This window comes from Nomascus leucogenys, chromosome 7b (assembly GCF_006542625.1).
Source record: "Nomascus leucogenys isolate Asia chromosome 7b, Asia_NLE_v1, whole genome shotgun sequence".
Lineage (NCBI taxonomy): Eukaryota > Metazoa > Chordata > Mammalia > Primates > Hylobatidae > Nomascus > Nomascus leucogenys.
Window position 1 is genome coordinate 102,106,493 of NC_044387.1, and position 22,353 is coordinate 102,128,845.

At 37.5% G+C, this 22,353-nt stretch overlaps 1 protein-coding gene and 1 pseudogene across 1 annotated transcript in view; one reads left to right on the top strand and one right to left on the bottom strand.

Moving 5' to 3' along the window:
- Positions 1–22,353, top strand: part of TENM3 (teneurin transmembrane protein 3) — a 1,583,118-nt gene that overhangs the window by 678,892 nt on the left and 881,873 nt on the right. The window lies entirely within an intron of this gene.
- Positions 10,067–22,353, bottom strand: part of LOC100598141 — an 82,879-nt pseudogene continuing 70,592 nt past the window's right edge.

Below are 22,353 nucleotides of genomic sequence, written 5' to 3' on the forward strand. Positions count from 1 at the left end.
TGCTTCCACTCTCACCATATGACATGCTGGCTCCCCATTCTCTTCTGCTATGATTAGAATCTTCCTGAGGACCTTACCAGAAGCAGATGCTGGCACCACCCTGCCCACATAGCCTGCAGACCTGTAAGCAGAAATAAATCCCTTTTTCTTTATGAATTACCCAGCCTCAGGTATTCCTTTACAGCAACGCAAGAACAGCCTAGCACACATGGTATGCTTTTTGAGGCTGTTTTTGGCATGCAGTCAATACTATTTAATGATCGTGGTAGTAGTGGTAGAGAAGAGGTGTGAACAATTTAATTGAACGGGCAATGATTATAAATGAATCCTCAAATTAGTGAGGTGCTTCACGACTGCTCTTGCTTTGAACAACAAAGATACAGAAAACTATAATCCTTGGAAGTGTGCCTTCCTTTGTAGTATTTTCTGGTTGCATTTTGGGAAGAGTGTGGAAATCCTAACATCCTCTACTGCTGACGGAATCTATGCATATAAATATTAAAACTATACTCCAGTATAAAATAATTTGCTTTTATTTTTCTTCTTCATTATTTTAATTAATTGGGATCTTCCTTATAAGCCAAAAATCGGAATTCCACTAGCTGTTAATGAATGATACAGAAAAACATAATTTCTCCGTGAATGTTAGGTTGATTGGAAAATGTCATCCTCTGACCTACTCAGCCTTGCTAATCAAGAGAAGTCTTCAGAGGGACTAATAGTTAGATTAAGCAGGCTACAATCCATCAGCCACCCCCTTTATTTGTTTAAATTAGAGTGCTTGTCAGGCATGAGGTTTAGTGTAACTGAGGAAAGCCATGCCAACATGGTTGAAAGCATATACAGCCATGTCTCTGGTAATTGGATAGTGCGCTGTTTCACCTTAAGCTGTTTTGAATTAATGCAAGACATCAGCCACCGGCTTTAGGTGGTTTAATTATCAGAATTGTCACATTTTAGTTATCAGCCCAAGGGGTGCATGCTGGGGTTGACTGTGAACATGTGGCACTACCTGATACAGGTTACCTGATGGCCAGATATGGGTCACTTCAGGAACACACTTAATTTAAAGGAGTACTGTCCTGATTCAGAAATATTTATAAATGGGAATCTGGTTTTCAAAGAAAAAAAAAGACTACTAAAATACAAAGCTGCTCAGTTGAAAGAAGAAAAAAATAGATCCCTTACTATCTTAGCTTTATATATAGGAATTATGCTACTATTAAAAGGTTTCTAAATGTCAATATTCATTGTGGGCTTTTAAAAAAATTTTTGCACTCAAGATTATTAAAATCAAGCAATTTATTCTAACGTGTTAGACTAAACTGTGCCCCCACTCTATTATTAGATTGAAATCACTTCTTATCAGAAGTGTCTATTATAAAGCAAGCAGAATATAGTCTTGTTCATTATTTTTACTTAAAGGGGCCCCAACAATTTATATGGAAAATCATTAGTGTCTGTAGGGTTGGTGAAGTTTTCAGCTCTGTGTGTTTAACTGCACTTTTACTGAAATATTTTAGTGGGTTGTTCAACCACAGAGCATAGTATCCCAATGACCATCACAGTGCCCTAAATTCTATTGTTTTCCCAGATGCTATTGCTTTCCCGAAGCATCGGTAAAAATAATGGAACTAATTCTTCTGAATCACTGCACTTATACCAGTTCAGTTTTAATAGTATTGACTACAGTCTACGCATTTTTGCTTCACTCAACACAGCTCTTAAAGGGCTTTCCCTTTTGAAGGCATACTCTCTGTGGGTGGTCAATACCCTTATGAAATTGTCAGACTTGAAAGTAAGATGGATTGTTACTGGAACATTAAGTAGGACAGAGAGCAGATGAAATTTAAATACAAAGTTGCAGCTGTTCATAAGCTCAAAAACGTAAATTAGTTCAGCTAAACTGCTAAATTCCAATGAGAAACAAACTGAGGAGTTGGCTACTTGTTCCCTAATAGGAGGAAAATGCATCTAAAATATAAATTGAAGCCTTGTCATCTTAAGAAACTAACATTTGCACTAAATTATTCCCTTCCTAAACAACCCAGTTAATCTAATATTTACAACCCCTGTAGTACAAATCCAGATGGTCTTTCCTACCACTCAGCACCTGCCATCTCTGCAGCTTTTGATACCATGATTCCCTCCTTCACAACCTCTTCCTTGGCTTCTCTTAGCCATCCTAATACCTTTCTTATTTTCTCTTTCTTTACCTCCTTTCCTTTCTTGCTTCTATTTCTACCAGTTCTCTTCAGATCAAATTCTCAGACTTTCTACTCTTGCTCTACCTTTCTTTCTTTATCCAATTCCTTAGATTGCTCATCCACTCTTGCCATGTCAACTATCACCTATATGCTCATTATTAAACCTGCAGTTTCAGCCCATGCCTTTATCCTTCATTTATTTCCAGTTGTTTACAGAATATGTCCAATCAGGTGGTCATGTTTGTAAAGTCAAATCTAGTGTATGCGATGATCAAAAACGAATCCTTTGTCTAACTTTTTGTTATGATCTGAATGTGTACCCTCCAAAATGCAGGTGTTGCCAATGTGATAGTATGGGGGAAAGGGGAGAGGTTGTTTAAGAGGTGATTAAGCCATTAAGCCATGAGGACTCCTTCCTCGTGTATAAGATTAGGTACCCTTCAAAAAGGACTTGACAGAGGGAATTCGACCTTCTTACCCTTTGACATTCTGCCATGTGAGGACATAGCATTTGTCCAGGATAGACTGGATGCTCACCAGACACCAAACCTGCCATTGCCTTGATCTTGGACTTCCCAGCCTCCAAAACTGTGAAAAATAAATTTCTCTTCTTTGCAAATTACATAGTTTGTGGGATTTTGTTGTTGCAGCCCAACACAAAGGCACTTCCTATTTCAATGACTGTCTCCTATGGTACCTTGTTTCTATTAATTGCATATTTTGAAGTCAACTTTATTGCATCTCTCTCCCATCCCACACTCAGGTAGCCACCGTGTCCTAGTATACATGCTTCGCAAAGTTTCTGGTTTATTTCTCCTTCTCGTGTCATACTGTAGTTACTCTAATTTACCATCGTGACTTTACTTCTCATTTTTAATAGTAGCTACCTAGTTTCTGAGTGTCACCATTTTATTTAATGGTGGTTATACAATAGAGTCATTTTCACCATGTATTCCATTTGTTTAAAATCTATATTAGCTTCTTTTGCATATTTGAATAAATTTGAAAGTTTCAACCCCACTTTAAAGATCCATATGAACTGGCCCCAGTTTACTTCCTCCATCTTGGAACATTCTTGATGCATCCTAAGAGGAATGGTTTCTTGCCTCTTAGAGCACTCCTAGCCACCTTGGCCCCTCACACGCTCTGATTCACTCCTAGTCTTTTTTCTCTCTGTTTCTGCTAAATCCTACACATCTTTAATACTCAGCTCAAAATTTTCCTTCTCCATGAAGTTTGTCTGAATTAACATGAGCCCACGGTGGTTTTTCTCATGTTCTGAATTGCCTCTGAATGACACATATAGGCTGAAACTCTCTATACATATTCTAGGTTGCTTCCAAATTGTTTGCTAATTTATCATAAATATATGAATTTCCTCTCAAACAAGATTTAACATTCCAGAAGAGGAAGAACTGTGAATTGTACCATTTTAAAAGTGTGAATTCTACCATTGAATTTAAAAATAACTATTCCTAGTTTCTGGGATGTTTCCCCAATTCAGTTATTTCTAATCCCTGTGTGAGTATCAGAGGAACTAGGTCTTTAATGGCATAATCAGATCCCATGTCAAATAAATGACATTAAGAGTGTCATTAATATAATTCCGTATTCCCAGAGATGTTCTGGAAGGTTTATATGTATTCTCATTTATTATAAATACATTGAAGCATGCTTAAATGAAAAAGACTGAATAAAAATGAATTTAAATGATAAAAACGGTGTTCCATAAATGTAAGAATTAATGTCTACATTCTCATGTAACTCCAGGCAAAAATACAGAACAAGTGGGGTTCCACTCATGAACCCACACTCTGAACTTGTTTTGCATTATTCTGCCCACTAAAATTATACACCTAGGTAATAGACCTGAATGTTAATTATTATTATGTTAATGTTATGATAATATAGCTAATAAATTACAGTCATCTAAGACACATTTCAAAAATATACAGGCAGGCATCTCTACTTCCACTTTCCCCTGCCCCCCCACCCCCACCATTCCTCTTAGGATGCATCCAGTATTTTGTGGTTTCCAAATTAGGTATCAATAAATGCAAAGATTTTTGCTTCTGTAATATCATCTGTGTAATATAAAATTCATTGACATTTATATTTGTGCTTTTATGAAGCTGCTAATCCCAAATGAAATGTTCTCGTGAATATGCAAGGAAAATGCTTTTGTTAGTATTTGGTCGTGTTTCTACATTTGATTTGTATTTGGTTTTTAAATGATTAATCAGAATAGGAGAGCACAGCTGTAGGTTAAAATGTTTTAGCAACACAAGACAGTCCCACACTATACAGAGCCATCCCAATATTTTACCAAAGCCTTTGAAATAATTTGTAATTTTTCCTATCCATTTAAAATATGTATATTTTAGAGAACTATACACTTAGCAAAGCATTTTTATTGCTCATAAAACTACCAATAAACAAACATCAAACATAAAATGTTGTATTTTATATGTAAGAGGGAAAAAACAGGCTTGGTTAATCCTGTCTACATTTTTGAGAAGTTGAAAAAAAAATCGAGTTCTAGCAGGTAAGAAGAAAACACAGTTTTAAAACTAAACACCTGCAAAGAGAATGTCACCAACTATGAGCTTCTCATGTTTTTGGATAAGGAGCTGGTCCTCATTAGTAGGATATGAGGCAATGATGATGTTACTAATTTCAGAGTTCCTAATGAAGCAGCAACACTACCCTTTAACTTAATCCTATATTCTGGTCATCATTAGCAGTAATGATGTCATGAGTAATGGCACTTTCTACCGTAATTACGTGAGGGCTAGCGATAAAAGTAAGAGCATGAAGGTAGCTCTAATTCTCTCAGAACCTTGTGCCGTGGAGACCTACCTGTACTGCTCAGACTTCACACAGAGACATTCTCATTTACAGGCCTGGCATGACTGGCTTCACCAAAATAGTTCTCCATTATTTGTTGGCAGCTGATAAACCCATCAAAAGGTAACCAATAAGTAAGAACTTATTTGAAGAGTGACATTATCTTACTACTGTCAGGGAGTATGAGCAAAACAGCCATCGATTTATCATATTTATAATGAGAAGAAGTGATTGAAAGTAGAACTTTTTCTTTTTTTAAGGTCAGAACCCTAATCCAAAGCTGCAGAAGATTTGATGTCTTGTAAATGGTCAGTTTTATCTGACATCTGGTTAGGGGCTTTGCCAAGTCAACAGTCTCCGAGTCAGTGGCAGAAAAAAAAAAAACAGGGAAATTAGAACTTTCTCCAGCTTACAATAGAATGATATGTCAGAATTCACGGATGCCACAGAGTAGGTGTCTGAGCATGATTTGCATCCAGTTATGGATGTCACTGGTTGTAATGCATGCATATTTATGCACACAGTGTGCAAACGGGGCTAATGTTTATAAACATGAAAAATATTAGAAAATTCATTAATTAGAGTCATTTGTACAATTCCACTGTCAACTTTAATCACTTGTTTCAATTGATGTCTCCTTTAGAAAGTCAATCCGCCATAGTTATTTATTTATTCAGCAAGGATCTTGTGTAGGGCTATCTTCTGCTTGACCTATAATGTTATTTCTAATAACATTCATTCATTTCATTCTAATAAGCAGGAGGTTAGGTTTAACACATTAACATATGCTGTTAAATTAATAAATACGTATTAACTGTTGGATTTCATTCCCTGTCAGTGGAAATAATGTGTTTGTATTGTAAAAGTATGTGTCTATTGACTATTTTTTATCTTTTAGTGAGGGCCTAATCAAAATTAGTATTTTGGCAAATTTAAACATCTATAAAGGCTTAGGTCATTCCATGAGGCAAACAATAAGTTTCCTTCTGAATCAAACTATATAAGATATCCTAATTAACTTATCACTAGCTATTCCAGTAATAAACATTATCTCAGCATACACAGTTACACAGCAATTCTAAGCACCCTCATTCAGTACACACTCGCGTTCCCAGTCTCGCAATTTTTCCATCTTTCCATCTTTTCTGTGCAACTTTCTATCTGGCTGATTTTTTTTTTTTTTTGAGACAGGATCTCGCTGTGTTGCCCAGGCTGGAGGGCAGTGGTGCAGTCATAGCTCACTGAAGTCTTGAACTCCCAGGCTCAAACAATCCTCCCTTCTCAGCCTCCTGAGTAGCTGGGACTACAGGCATGCCACCACAATATCCAGCTAATTTTTTATTTTTTTTATAGAGACAAGGTCTCACTATGTGGCCAGAGTGGTCTCAAACTCCTGGCCTCAGGTGATCCTCCTGCCTTAGCCTCCCAAAGTGCTGGGATTTACAAGTGTGAGCCACTGTACCCAGCCTGATTGTATTCTTTATATAAACCTTTCCCCTCCGCCATGCCCACCTCAAAGTTTATTTTAATTGTGTCTCCACTGGCAAAAGTATGTTATATACCCAAGCTTTCTTTGACCGTTTAAAGGTAGTTGTTTTTCTTCATAGAACAGACTCACTTCCTGACATTCCACCTGCTAATTGCTTTCTCTACTGTTATTCCTACTGTGTCTAAAATGTAAGCACTCTGTTTAAAGAGCATAGCCTTTAATAGGCTTTTCTCCCCACTCCACTTACTGTCAAGTTCTGAATCAACGGAAAGTGGGTATCCACGGAAGAGAGCAGGCCTTGGGCTTCAGGACAGTGGGTGAGTGATTTGTTGGGAAGTGAATGAATAAATAGTCTTTTTCCTCCAATCTGAAAGCTAGAGAAATGTTCAAGATTTTTTTTTTCATTTCTATAAAAATGACCTTAAGTAAGTCACTTAATCCTTCTAGACCTCCATTCTGTTGCCTATGAAATGAAAGTGTTGAATAAACTCATCATGATGATCCCTTTTAAAATTAAAATTTGTGATTCTGAGATACCGTGCAAAGGATTTGTAAAAGAACCGAAAAGTTTTACTGAAGTTAAGAACAATGTTCTCAAAGACATCCTGGTATTTCTTGTAATTAAAATTTAGCATTTGCTCTTCTTCCTGAAAGGTGACAGCGCCAGCTTTCCCCAGATGCATCTCAAAGCCAGGTGGGAAAATAATGAGTGTGAACCATCCGAAGCCGTAGTACACGCTAAATGCACGCACATGAGAAATGAGGATTCTCACAAAAAATGGAGGCATGCATTGACCACTGGGGTGTATTTGATGAGAGTGGAAGACCAGGGCTTATGGCCTCCAGCTCCCTTCTCTTCGCTGCTACAGCAGTGGGCTTAGGTGTTCCGAAGGAATGCTGTCTCTCAGTAGACACCAGCTTACCAGGCCCTCAGCCAGCCCCTGCCCAGATGCTCCAGCTGTTCCTCCTCCACACAGCTGGGCTCTGATTAATCCCAGGAGGCCTTGCCTGGTAGAAAGAATCTGCAGCATCACAGACCTCTTACAGGGTGAGGGCCCAATTTAAACCCCAAGATATGTCTCCACACTGGGGGAGACCTTCTTCCTGGAAGTCATCTTTCAGAAATTGAAATTCTATTACCCACCTTGTGCATGCAGCCTTTGTTATCCATCCTAGCCCTGAAAAAGAACTCCTTCTTTTCACCTTGACATTCCCTTCCTGAAAAGGCTCGATTCCTCCATAGGGATTCACTCTAGCCCAATCGTTCCTTCTTCCCTTCAGCGGGCCAGCTCCAAAGCTGGCTATTTTTCACTAGTTCTGCCCCCAGATCTGTAGCCTAGCAGTTCAAACAAATTATTCAGCACATCAATTCAGCATTTCAAACATTATTTTGGAACAAATGAAGGGGTTAGTGGAATGGGTCTTATTGGCATCTTCCAATATTCAGCCCATTTTTTATCCATACCTCGTTGATTTTAGCTTTGACGGAGATATAAAGACATACTAAAGAGCATGAAATGTGTTATTAGTCAAAAGAAGAGCTCCTCCATCATTCTTGGCTAAGTGTATCCAGGAATACATTTACAAGTGACTATCCAATTAGTCTCTTCTGAACTAATTTCATACTAACTAAAAGGTAGAACATTGTTCCATTTTTAAACTTGGCATTCTTATGATACTGACTTTAAGTTAAAATTTAGAAGCATCTTAGTTTTCTTACAGCTTTGCAAGAACAAAATTCATAGCAATGATCTAAGATTTTGATTCAAAAAGTTTATCATCTACATCTAAATCTGAAAGTTAGAGATCACTGGAAATACTGAGCTTTATTTTCTTCAATTTCAAGTGTTTGAGGAAATACTATTGGGCAAGGACTGTTTTTATGCCGGCCAGTGATAGTGACACACTTGTGTAAACAATGTATTTATTAACTGTATTGATGTTGGCATCTTCCGATGCCTTCAGCATTATCTGATCAATAAATTTATTCATTCTTTCTTCCCCTCCTTTTCTTTTCTTATTCTAAACTTATATGGTTATGCTTCCATCAGAAATGGGCTTAAAAGACTTGCTCTGCCCTTATTCACTCATTAAATATCAAAATCCTCACCAAAACTGCCATCGCATTAGAGCAGTGTCAGAGCCATATGACTCACCAACAATTCTATTTCTCTATTTCTCTAACAACTGCAGTCAATGATGTAGGATCCATTAGAAATTCTTTCTTCATCTGCTGTAGGCTGATAAGATCAAGTAAAGCGGCTTTATTCACTTCATGCAATCCAACTTCATTGAAAAGAGAAAATGGAAAAGGATCAGTTCATACTGAAAATACTTTAGTGGTACTTCATTGCTTGTTTTTAAATATAATCTTTGAAAAAAACAGTAGTAGGTGAGTCAACACATCTGTAGCTACACACACGCACACCTTTGTGATATTTCTGTCAACGGATAATAAAATAGTTACCCAATTCCAGTGTTTTATTCTAGGTGTTTTTACTGTTTTGTTCTACATTTTTACTCATCTCTTCTATATTTATATCTAAAGCCTGTTCATGGTTTATATTTTCCACTGATTAAATTTCCTCTGATTATTAACATAAAGGAAAGGAAAGTGAAGGTGGTCTAAGACCCATCAACTTTGCTTATTCACATTTTCATGATCAGTAGAATATTCTCTGGTCCCACTGAAATGTATATTGCTATATGTTCTAATCAGCAAACTTGAACTCCCCCAACTCAATAAGCTTCCTGGCATTCATCTTTCTGAATTAAGATGTTTGAAGGTTTTCATATAACCCATTACTCTATCAGACCAGACCCCTTTCTAAATTTCTGTTGGGAAAATATTCTTTGTGGTAAATACCTCCTTTAATATTTTTCATCTGTCATGTGTATGTGATTCCAAGGGCCCAAACTTTCTGCTTGTAATAATATTTCAAAATTTTTACCATTAAATGCATTTCATTCACTATTTTTCAAAGTAAGTGGTATTTTGAAGATACTGCAATTACATCTTTTATTTTGTTGTTTACTGATTCTAAAAAAGAACATTCTGCTGAAATGATGAAGCAGTTGCTAAATTATAAGGTAGTCTTTAATGTATTATTTAACTTTTATTATTTAACAATTTGTAAAAAAAAAAAAAAGCAACAATTTTACATTACCGTATTATTCATTGTAATGGAGATTTTTGTTTTCTACATTCTAAAATATTTATACTGAATATTTTCAAAGATTTAATCTAAAAATAATACCAATAATTTGGGCTAATGTTTTTTTTTCCAGAGAAAAGAAGTAAAAATCATGTGATTTTTTATGTCACTTTTAACACTGTCTCTCTTCTTCTTTTAACAGTTTTTGAATATTTTGAACTGAAAGTACTAGATTAATTAGAAGACCAGTTCTAGGTCCACATGTTATCTCAGAAGTTAAAAGTAAAAAAATCTTGAGGTATATATTGTCTTTTTATCCTTAAGACTTAGGTAAAAGAATTTAATTTTGCTTTTATTTGCTTATAAATTTAAAAATTAAGGAATATTTCAGAACTATGAGAATTAGAGAAACATAGAAAGAAAAATATTTGATACAGTATTTACAAAAAAGTGAAAGAAAACCAACAATTTTTAAACTAATTTTACCCAATTCTTTATGTGGGTTTTTTTAAATTTGTTTTGTTGTTTTGTTTTTTGTTTTGTTTTGTTTTTTGTTTTTTGGGTTTTTTTTGAGACAGAGTCTCGCTCTGTCACTAGGCTGGAGTGCAGTGGCGGGATCTCAGCTCACTGAAACCTCTGCCTCCCGGGTTCAAGCAATTCTCCTGCCTCAGCCTCCTGAGTAGCTGGGACTACAGGCATGCACCACCACACCCAGCTGATTTTTGTATTTTTAGTAGAGACGGGGTTTCACCATGTTGGCCAGGATGGTCTCAATCTCTTGACCTCATGATCCTCCCGCCTCAGCCTCCCAAAGTGGTGGGATTACAAGCTATGTTTTTTGTATAGGATCCTAACAGTATTTTTATCAACTACCGTGAATAGTTTATTCTTGAAGTAAACCTAATTTTTTCCCACTGAACTTTTTTTTTTTATTTTTAAAAATTTTAGGACAAATTTTTTAACCTTTCATTTTATATTGGTTATAGTATTTATTGCTATAATTAATTTAGCAGAGAGATGTTCTCACACACTCATAAATTCATGAAAATAACAACTTCTATGCTGAAATTTTTCACACTTCATCACAGCCCAAATATGAGTTTATCTTCAAAATTTGAGGAAGATCTTAAATCTTCATTGATTTATGAGAACATTTTAAAGGCATCCTGATTGCCAATGCCAAAAATATTTTGGCTTCTTAGATTAATTTAGATTCAAAAATAGCTTAACTTACTCTTCAAATTTAGTGGAAAAACTTTTTCCATTAAGAGTTTTAATTAAGTAAAAAAATATGTCATTTTTAATCACTTTACCTGGTTATCATCATTCAAAATTTCACAAAAACTTAAAGGAAAGTAAATAAATTTTGACTCAAGATGTATTAAAATAATATTAGTTGAAAATCAGTATATTCTTTCACATATCATATATAAATATGGTCCAATACCAAACATTCAGCAGTTCCAGTATGTATATTTGTTGTTTGTTTCCCATTTAAGATACACCTATATATATCTCTCCAGTTCACAACAGACATATCTGGAGATTTAGAATTTCAGTCTCGACTTGAAACTGACCCTCTTGCAATATACTCTTGAAGTCTCCAAGCCCCTTGAGTCCTCTTTTTCCTTCAGTGCAATTCAACAAATTCAATTCCACAAGCATTAATTGGGCCTCTGCTCTGTGTAAAGCACTCAGTGTGAAGTGCAACAAAGAATAGGCTTCCGTCTTTCTCCTCCGTGATTTCACCACAGGAGAAACCTGCTCCCTCCCTTTCCCCCAGAGCACCAGAGCTGCCAGTAGTATCATTGAGAACAGAATTATAACATCTGGATATTGCTAGTTTCTTTATTCTCTCTCAAGTGGCAAATCAGTTCAATGAGAGGCATCTATTGCTGCCTGAGTTTTTGTGCACCTGCCTACATGTGCACGCACTCCCACTTCCATCATTTTCTCCAAGGCAAGTAGACTTCCATATTTTTAACTTTCTTTCAGATTGGAGCCCAATTTTTAGGTACAGAGAGGAAACCAATGATGCTGACTTGCAGCAAACCTTCTCAGTGATCAAGGGACAAGAAGAATTTGACACTAAGCTTCCTCCCCAAAATCATAGCCCTTCTATAACTAAGAAACTTCTAATGGTGTGAGGGGCCCCACGTATATTCCACCTCTGTACCAAAAAAAAATATATGAGCCTGTCTGTCATGATGAATCAAAACGCTGGATGGAATCACATGGCCAAAGTCACCTGGTGATGTCACTCATGGAGTGACCATATCCACTACTCACGCCACCCTAGTAAGGATCTTGAAATAAATTTTGCAATTCCTCTGCCACAAGGGAAAAACCCAACCAAAACCAAGCCTCCAGCCTGTCCTCTGGGGCTACCCAGAATGGGATCCACCTTTGAGGCTAAATTCAATATTTGATCTCCCAAATGAAAGGAACAGGCATCAGTGTTGGCCAAAACAGTTCTTTAGATGAGCCTCTGATCCTGCCTACAAGAATTATTTTAGAGATTTCCAATGGAAATTACTCAATATGTCGTGAGAGTCTATGAGCTTTATGATCTTTCTTCCATGGCATGTGCTCTACAATATTTGCAGATATTTACTGAAAATACTCACAGCTGAAAGCCCCTAACACACCCCTCACATCAGCACACACATTTCCACTTTCTTTCCAGCTGCCCGCTATATTTAAAATCACAGAATTTCACCGCAATGTTTTCCCACTTTTGGATCTTGTTTAGTGTAAAGTTATGGATTAAAATATAAAATACCAGCAAAAATACCGGGTATATCAGAGTCTTCAAATTATTATTATAAAGTAAATTTTTATGTTTTTATCAAGTTTTCACATCCTTCATTCCCCCCCGAAAAAACTGCAAAAGGATTATTTAGTAAGTTCTTTTTCCCCTCTTCTGTAATGGGAATTTTCACTCATATGACTTAGATAATATGTAACAAAGAAGTACATTACAGGACTGGATAGTGTTAATCGAATTAGAGCCATATGATGCCAGACAGAAACGTATGGCTTTGCATAAAAATCTGGAAGTCCCTATGTTCTCAATAAAGAGGTAAATGCATGTGCATGTGAGCACACACACACACACACACACACACACACACACATAAAATTTGGAGATAGGTATATTTGTGTATCTTAAAAGAGCCAAAAAAAACCCCTATTAAAAGAGCAGAAAATTTGTTTAAGTTCCTTGTATATTCTGGATATTAGACCTTTATCAGATGGGTATATTGCAAAAATGTTCTCCCATTCCATAGGTCGCCTGTTCACTCTGATGATAGTTTCTTTTGCTGTGCAGAAGCTCTTTAGTTTAATTAGATCTCATTTGTCAATTTTGACTTTTTTTATAATTGCTTTTGGTGTTTTCGTCATGAAGTCTTTGTCCCAAAGGACTATAAATCATTCTACTATAAAGACACATGCACACGTATGTTTATTGCAGCACTGTTTGCAATAGCTAAGACTTGGAACCAACCCAAATGCCCATCAATGATAGACTGGATAAAGAAAATGTGGCACATATACTTCATAGAATGCTATGCAGCCATAAAAAAGAATGAATTCTTGTCCTTTGCAGGGACATGGATGAAGCTGGAAGCCATCATACTCAGCAAACTAACACAGGAACAGAAAACCAAACACCGCTTGTTCTCACTCATAAGTAGAAATTGAACAATGAGAACACAGGGAGGGGAACATTACATACCAGGGCCTGTCACGGGGTGGGGGGCAAGGTGAGGGAGAGCATTAGGATAAATACCTAATACACGTTATCCAGACACACACACACATTTAGATATTCAAAGCATGTGCTCTTGGAAAACAGGAAGTTTTTTCACATGATACTGAGTGATGAGGTGAAGATTAACTGAAAGTAGCATTCATTGTAGAATATTTAAGAACATCGTGTTTTACAATCGGTATTGATTTCAGCATCACCTGTAGGAATATAACTTTTTAATTTTAAGTTTAGGGAAAAATGCTTCTATTCTTTCACAGTTTGATTGCTTTATCCCATGAGTGGTTTCCTACTGAGGAAAAGAGAAGGCCTTAATTTACTCAACAAATAGTCACTGGATGCCCCACCTAGTACTAGGGATCCTATTCACCACACTCTCTTAAGGAAGCATCTATATTGCTTTAAAATCTACTTAATTTCTGATTTAAAAAAAAAACACTCAATTTCTGAATTAGTTTTTATGTATGTATATATGTTTGCTATAGATTGTTCAACTCTTCCACCAATTTGAAGAAAAAAACAACCTGGGAGGAAAGAACATTTACCTTCTCACTCTGCAGTTGAACAGTGTCTAGAATTGTATTATGCATACAGAAAGTGCTCTTTAAGAGTCTGAATTTCTAAGAAACAAGTTCAACAGCTGATGCCTGTGACTGTTCCTGTCCCCTCCTTTTCTGGGCTAGAGATAGGAGTGACTGGTAGCAATTCCAGCTTCATTAGGCGATACTCACCTCTGGCCCAGCCTGTCATCTCTCCAACAGAACACATCATCCCTAATCAACTCAAACCAATTACTGGGTGACTTTGGGTAATTAACCTCCCTGTGTCTCAGTCTCAACTTCTGTAAAGTGCAGGACTTGCAAAATATTGCTGCTAAGGTCCTTCCATACCTAAAACACCTTTGGTCTAAAAATACATCACCTTGGGAAGCAAGCTTCCTTCCTTGCAAGTCAAGATTTGAATGCAACCTGGGGCCCCGAGGAGGGACCCTCCTGGTTCTACCCCTACTGTGCTGGCTACACCTTCTCATCTGACTGATGCATCCTCATTCTGGGCCTGACTAAGTGTGTGACGCAGGGCTCAATCCTCTTGCCTCTTCTTTTTCATTCTGCACTTGAGTCTTTGATGAGTTCAACTCCATGGCTTTAGATGTTGTCTCTATAAAACAATTATTTCCATTTATATCTCTAGCGCCAGCCTCTCCCTTGAACTCCAGATGTGTATATAACTGTCCGTTCAACATCTCCTCTTGGATGTTCTTTGGGCATCTAAAACTTAAGTTGAAAACTGAGCTCTTGATATCCACTTCCATATTTACTGCAAAAACTTGATACTCTTAAGTACCAAGATCTCTTCCAAAGCCTGCAGCCCCAGAGTATCCCCACGATCTGACTGTTTCACATCCTCCACCGCCACCACCTTTGGATGCAAGCCACTATCAGTCCTCATGTGATCTACGGAGGATCTAACACCCTCCTGACTCTCTCCTGCTTCTTCTCTTTCTTACCCAGAGCCTATGACCCACCTAGCAGCCTTTTAGAACCAAGCGGATCATGTAACTTACAAGATTAAAATATTCTAAGGATAAACACTTGAGGTGATAGATGCCCCAATCACTCTGATTTGATCATTATCCATTGTATGCCTGTATCAAAACATCACATGTACCCCATAATTATATAAAACTAGTACATGCCCATACAAATTAAAAATAAAAAAATTCAAAAAACAATTCCAAGGATTTCTGATCACAATTAAAATCTAGGTGTTTATGGCCTACAAGGCCTAAAGGGATGTGACCCCTGGAAAACTCTCAAGTCTCTGTCACTCATTCACTGACCTCTTTGTCACTGTTCACAACACTCTGTCCTGGCTGCCAGCCATGTTCCTCCCTCAAATGCTCCATGATTCTCTCTTTCACTGCATCCAGGTCCCTGCTGGAGAACCATCTCTTTGTTCCAAGCTATATAAAATAGTGATATGGTTTGGCTTTGTGTCCCCACCCAAATCTCATCTTATAGCTCCCATAGTTCCCATGATGTGGGAGGGACCACGTGGGAGATGATTGAATCATGGAGGGGGTGGGTCTTTTCCCATGCTGTTCTCGTGATAGTGAATGAGTCTCATGAACTCTGTTCGTTTTAAAAATGGGAGTTTCCCTGCACAAGCTCTCTTTGCCTGCCGCCATCCATGTAAGATGTGACTTGCTCCTCCCTTACCTTCTGCCTTGATTGTGAGGCCTCCCCAACCACATGGAACTATAAGTCAAATAAGTCTTTCTTTTGTAAATTGCCCAGTCTCAGGTATGTCTTTATCAGCAGTGTGAAAACAGACTAATACAGATAGTACATGCTCCTGTGTTTTCTCTATTCTTCTGCCTTGCCTTATTTTTTACAGCACATATTGTTCCTGGCATAATTATATATATTTGAGTACGTATTTCTTATCTCCTTCACTTACTGGTGGTAAGCCTTCATAAGAGCAGATTTGCTTTGTTTACAACATAGATACCAAGTATCTACAACAGTGCCAGACGCATAGTAGGCATCTAACAAATATGTATTAGACCATGACTCACAGCCTTGATTCATGAGTTCCAGCTGCTGGGCAAATCTAACCTGTGCTGCTGAGGTGACCCCATGGAAGAGCTCAGTTCTGAAGGATTTCCTAACGTCACACATGATAAGGATAGTAACAACACATGCCCACTATGTTGCAGATAATGAGCTGAGCTTTTTTTTTTTTCTGGCTTTTTTGAAGATGTTTTCTTTTACATGAACTACTATGAAAGAAAAAAATTAGATAACAAATAGAAATGTTTAATGTTTTGATGTTTTCATATGATATACTATGTATTTATTTATTCATTCCTTCTGTCACCCAGGCTGGAGTGCAGTGGCACAACCACAGCTCACCTTCAAAGCCTGGTATGCTTCCTAATTCTCTTGATTAGTTAGCATTGACAAGTCAACTTGAAATGGCTAGAGAGAGTCTACCAGGTCATCATCAGTCTATTCTTCCTCCTCATGTCTGGATTTCTTTGAGACATCATCATTATCTTCACAGCCTTTCCTCTTCGTCATAATTACATTAAGTGCGAGCTCAGCCGAATGACATTGCTCCAACTTCGGTTTCAGAACAGCAGCTTCTTCAGATCTGGGTGGTACATACTTTTTTACTCAATTTCTCATGCTTTTCATTATATCTAGTAACTGTGACAAGCAAGTTCTGTTCTCTCTCAACATCAGACCGTCCAATAAATAACTTTCCATAGTAATTCCAGCCCTGAAGGCACTAGATAAAATGGCAGGCAGGGCAATTTGGGAAGGTGTGTATAAATGGTAAGCAGCCACCAATGTGATTCTATTAAGAACTTCATCATCTGTTTTCCTCAAAATGTCTGGATTCTCCAGCATTGCACAGTAAGTCTTTAAATCAGTGAGGAAGCACTCCAGTGGTCTATAGGGGTTGTGGACAGTCAGATGGAAATTGAAGTTGCTGTGTAAAATGTAGTTCATATTCCAAACTCTGTTCAAGTGTCTCCTCCTGTACAAGAGAACTCTCCCGAAGGTTTCCAACAAAGTGGGGACTAGATACATTCAGTTTATCTACTTTGTAGGCCAAAAATACACATGTGAGCATTATTATCCAGGAGTGATAGTTATTACTTACTTACCTTACTTAATCCTCAAGAAAAAGCTACCTCAGATTCTCCTTTTGAGATGAGAAACCAGAAGGGTGGGCTTCACAGTTAAGAAGTAAGTGATGAAGCGCAGACTGTGTGCTCCTCAGTTTCTCGCTTTAACACAGAGCACAAACTCAAATGCCAACAGGGCCAAGCCATATTGAAAATGAGGGCTACAGATTGGGAATCATCCAATGGCCTTTCTTGCTTTTTCTTGTTTCTTGGTTTTGTTTTTTTTAAGAGGCGGGTCTTGCTATGTTGCCCAGACTGGACTGGAACTCCTGGGCCCAAGCGATCCTCTCGCTTCTGCCTCCCGAGTAGCTGGGACTACAGGCATGTGCCACCACTGTACTAGGCTTCTTCATGCTTTCTTTGGTCAACTCATTTTTTTATTTTTTTATTTTTTGAGATGGAGTCTCACTCTGTCGCCCAGGCTGGAGTGCCCTGGCACAATCTTGGCTCACTGCAACCTCCACCTCATGGGTTCAAGCGATTCTCCTGCCTCAGCCTCCCCAGTATCTGGGATTACAGGCACCCACCACCACACCCAGCACACGGCACCACACTCTATTTTTAGTAGAGATGGGGGTTTCACCACGTTGGCCAGGCTGGTCTCGAACTCCTGACCTCAGGTGATTCACCTGCCTCTGCGCCCAGCCTGTCAACTCACTTTTAATAGAAATCAGAGTGCAGACAGGTTATTTCTCTGTCATTAAAAAAAAGTGGCAGTCACTAATTCATAATGATGCTTCAAGGTAGGGGTGCAACAGGGAGCGAGGAGGACTGTGGCAAGTTGGAGTGTATGGGCAAATCCTGAAGGGGAAGCTCCCACGTGTCCCTAACCAGTTGCTGCCATGAAGTAAGAATAACCCAGAGCAGCCAAATCTTCCACTTCCTCAAAAGAAACTAGAAATTCAGATTTTTCTATGAAATCTCCCAAGGTTTTCAATGTTAGGTAAACACGGACAAGCACTAGAGACCATACAAGGCTTGTCTGCAGGCCAGGACACAGAGGCATGTCAGCCCACAGACACCCTGGTTGTAAATCCTGGCCAGAGTCCCGTGCTGGGTATTACAGTGAAGGGATGAGACGTGGAGAAGGGAAGAGGGAGAGAAGGTGACATGAGAGACAACTCAGAGATACATCATAAGGAAGGAAGGAAAGGCAAACACAAGACAAAGCCATTTCCCTGTGAGATCATTACCTCCACAAGCTCTCAGAGGAGGGAGAATTATGCCCATCTGGGGCGGCCAACGCAGGAATCATAGAGCAAGTGGGATCTGAGCAGATCCTGAGCGAGGCCAACTGCTTGAATGAGTAGAAAGGTACCTCCGTGTTTCAAGATTCAGACGAAACAATGAACATGTCATGTTCTGAAATGCATGAGACACTCTACACATTTAAAGAAGTATTTACTATTTACAAACTAGAACCGGCATCATACATGAAGTTTATATTGTCTATTTCTTGCACATAAGGGTTTGTTACCATCTTATTAAGACAACATGTATTTTTGACTAGAGTGCTAAAGCTATACAAGTTCTATTTTTAAATCAAATGGTCGTATGTTTATATTTCATACCTGGGAGTGCAAGTCACTGTATTTGTCTTATTCCATCCTTTCTTCCTTTGCATTTATTTATAGTTGCTTTGCTGAAAAAAAATCAGTTAATTCTTAGGTTGTTAGTTCCATAAAGGCAGTTTTGAAAATTCAATGTGCCCATATATTTTAAAGTGACTTTCAATAATTAGGGACTGATTCAAAATGTCTAGTAGTGACAGTTTCTCTTTGGCTTTCGGTAACCTTTCTGTCCTCAGTCTGGCAGCTGAAGGTTTTTGGTTTGTGGCTTTTAAAGTGGTGTTAAGGGACATATTTCTGCCTGAGAACACAGCTGTCCACCCACACATAACCCAACTACACTGTGCTCATGCAATTATAAATTCAATAATAATTTAATTTTAAAATATTTAAATTTAATATTTACATTCCATATTGGGTGATACGTTTTAAAGACAGCAATTTTCTGATGAATGTTTTTAATTTTAAGCACTCTAATATAAGGAATAATAAAAATGACATTTTAGACTATTCTGAATTTAGGAGCATAAATAGAGAAATTCGGGGCCCAGTTTTCAAGAATAGATGCTAACAGAATAAACAAAATTAAACCTGTCATTATGTAAAATTTGTATTCGCCCTGCGCATGATATTTTAATATGCATTTTATGGCGTTTGTAGGAAGTTTAATTTTTCATTTGGAGTAAAAGATAGTGTTACACAGTATAGGTGATAAATCAGGTTATCATAGTTATGTGTGTGACCCTTAAAAGGTGAACACACTAAATATACCTCAAAGACACAGCCATTAACCTTAAAGTGGATTGCAGATTTGACCTGTGGGAAAAAGAAGTGCTAGCAAGGTGTAGAGGTTTTTATTAATACTCCCACTATTTGGCTATAGGTATTAGAATATTTGAACATAACATTTATAGGCTAGCTCCATAGAGTCTCCTGGAAATCTTCATTTCACCGGTTTTGCCACTTGACTTCTGCCTTCCCTTGCTGAATTCATTTCTTACTATCATACTACTGGCACCTAGAAGAATTTATCTCGGCTATTTTAACAAGCCTTCAGCTAACTGTTTTCCCTACACACCTTATCAATTCCCACTTGTGTATCTTCACTCCTGTCATTAAGACAATAAACAATGGAGTGAGTCAGATGATGGGAATTTAAATTCCAGTTCTGCTATCATTTAGCCCTGTGTCTTTGTGCAAATTATTTAATCTCTGTGATTTTGAATATCTTTATTCATAAAATAAACACCTTCTATGGTATCGTGGGGACTAAATCAGGTGGGTCTATTCCCCACATCTTGACCACAGAATGTGTGTTGCCACAGATAAAGCCCCATACTGAAATGGGCTGATTAGAAACACGGTCCCTGTTCAGCTCATCTAGCTCACCTTGGGCAAATCATCAGAATTCCCTAGGTCCAGCCGCCTCACCCAACAACTCAGGGGGCAGACATGGTGACTCAGCCCGGCTGCTGTTCTTCCAGATCCACATGCTCATTGCCTCAGCACAGCTGGGGAGAATTTCCCCACCCACATCATACTATATTTGTTCATGTATTATCCAGTAATGATTTTTTAGATTTTAAAAAGCAATATGCAATGAACAAGAGCTGCCTTCCAATCCTTCTATGCCTACACGCTAGGTGTTCGCGGGCAACGGAAACAGCAGGTACTTGATAAAAGCTGATTACATACTCTCCCCAATACGGTGTATAGCATTAACCTACGCAATACCAGATCACTACAAGCAGCACATCTTCTAGACTTAATTTTTCTTTGAGTCTATGACTGAATGTTGGTATTCTTTGTATGATGACAAAGCACTTGAACCTGGGAGGTGGAGGTTGCAGTGAGCCGAGATTGTGCCACTGCACTCCAGCCTGAGCGAAAGAGCGGGATTCTATCTCAAAAAAAAAAAAGTGTATATATATACACATATATACATATATATATACACATATATACACATATATATAGACATGTATATACACATATATATTAAATATACATATGTGTGTGTATATATAAATACACGTGTGTGTGTGTATATATATATATATATATATATATATTTTTTTTTTTTAGAGAGGAGTCTCACTATGTTGTCCAGGCTAGTCTGGAACTTCTAGGCTTATGTCAATACATCCACTGAAGTTTTATAGAATTTTTTACATTTATTTTCAGGTTATATATTAGTTTTTTAAACAAATGTATACAAAAGAATATCAAAAAGTCTCATTGTTATACTATTCATGTTACTCTTGCTATTTTTATAAAGAAAATAAAACGTATGCAAATGTAGACACATGTGTAACAAAGTAATGACACCTTCCTGTCCTCAATTATTCTATTCTAAGTTGGTCATTTTATCAGTTTTAAGTTTTAGTCCAGAATATATCTGTGCATATATATAGTAGCCTATGTGCACACACATTCTTTTCTTATTTATACCTTATAACATGCTAAATAAGTGCTCTATACCTCACTTTTTACTCTTTATAAAATATATATACAGGCCGGGCGCAGTGGCTCATGCCTGTAATCCCAGCACTTTGAGAGGCTGAGGACAGATCATGAGGTCAGGAGTTCAAGACCAGCCTGGCCAATATGGTGAAACCCCACCTCTACTAAAAATACACCTGTAGTCCCAGCTACTTGGGAGGCTGAGGCAGGAGAATCACTTGAACCTGGGAGATGGAGGTTGCAGTGAGCCAAGATTGTGCCACTGCACTCCAGCCTGAACGAAAGAGCAAGACTCTGCCTCAAAAAAAAAAAAGTGTATATATATATATATACACATATACATATATATACACATATATACACATATATACATATATATACATATATACACATATACACATATATACACATACATATATATACATATATACACATATATGCATATATACACATATATACACATATATACATATATACACATATATACATATATACATATATACACATATATGCATATATACACATATATACACATATATACATATATACACATATATACATATATACACATATATACATATATACATATATACACATATACGCATATATACACATATATACACATATATACATATATACACATATATTGACATGTATATACACATATATATTAAATATACATATGTGTGTGTATATATAAATACACGTGTGTGTGTGTGTGTATGTGTGTGTATATATATATATATTTTTTTTTTTTTAGAGAGGAGTCTCACTATGTTGTCCAGGCTAGTCTGGAACTTCTAGGCTCAGGTAATCCACCTGCCGCAGCCTCCCAAAGTGCTGAGATTCCAAGTGTGAGCCACTGTGCCTGGCCTCACTTTTTCCTGTTAATACTCCTCCTTGGAAACCTTTCCCTATAAGCTATGCAAAACCACGCGACTTTTAAAAAGTGACTCCATAATATCCCATGATATGGCTGTCTCATCGTTTCCATTCCAGCTCCCTTTTCGCACTTTCATTAGCTTTTTCCAGTTGTTTGCTATTGTCAGTGCTGCTGCAATGCGCATCCTTTTACTTTACATCTTGGCAAACTTATTTGAGTACATCCCAACTCTGTGATTAGGATCAAAAGGTATGCAAATTTATTTGTAGCTT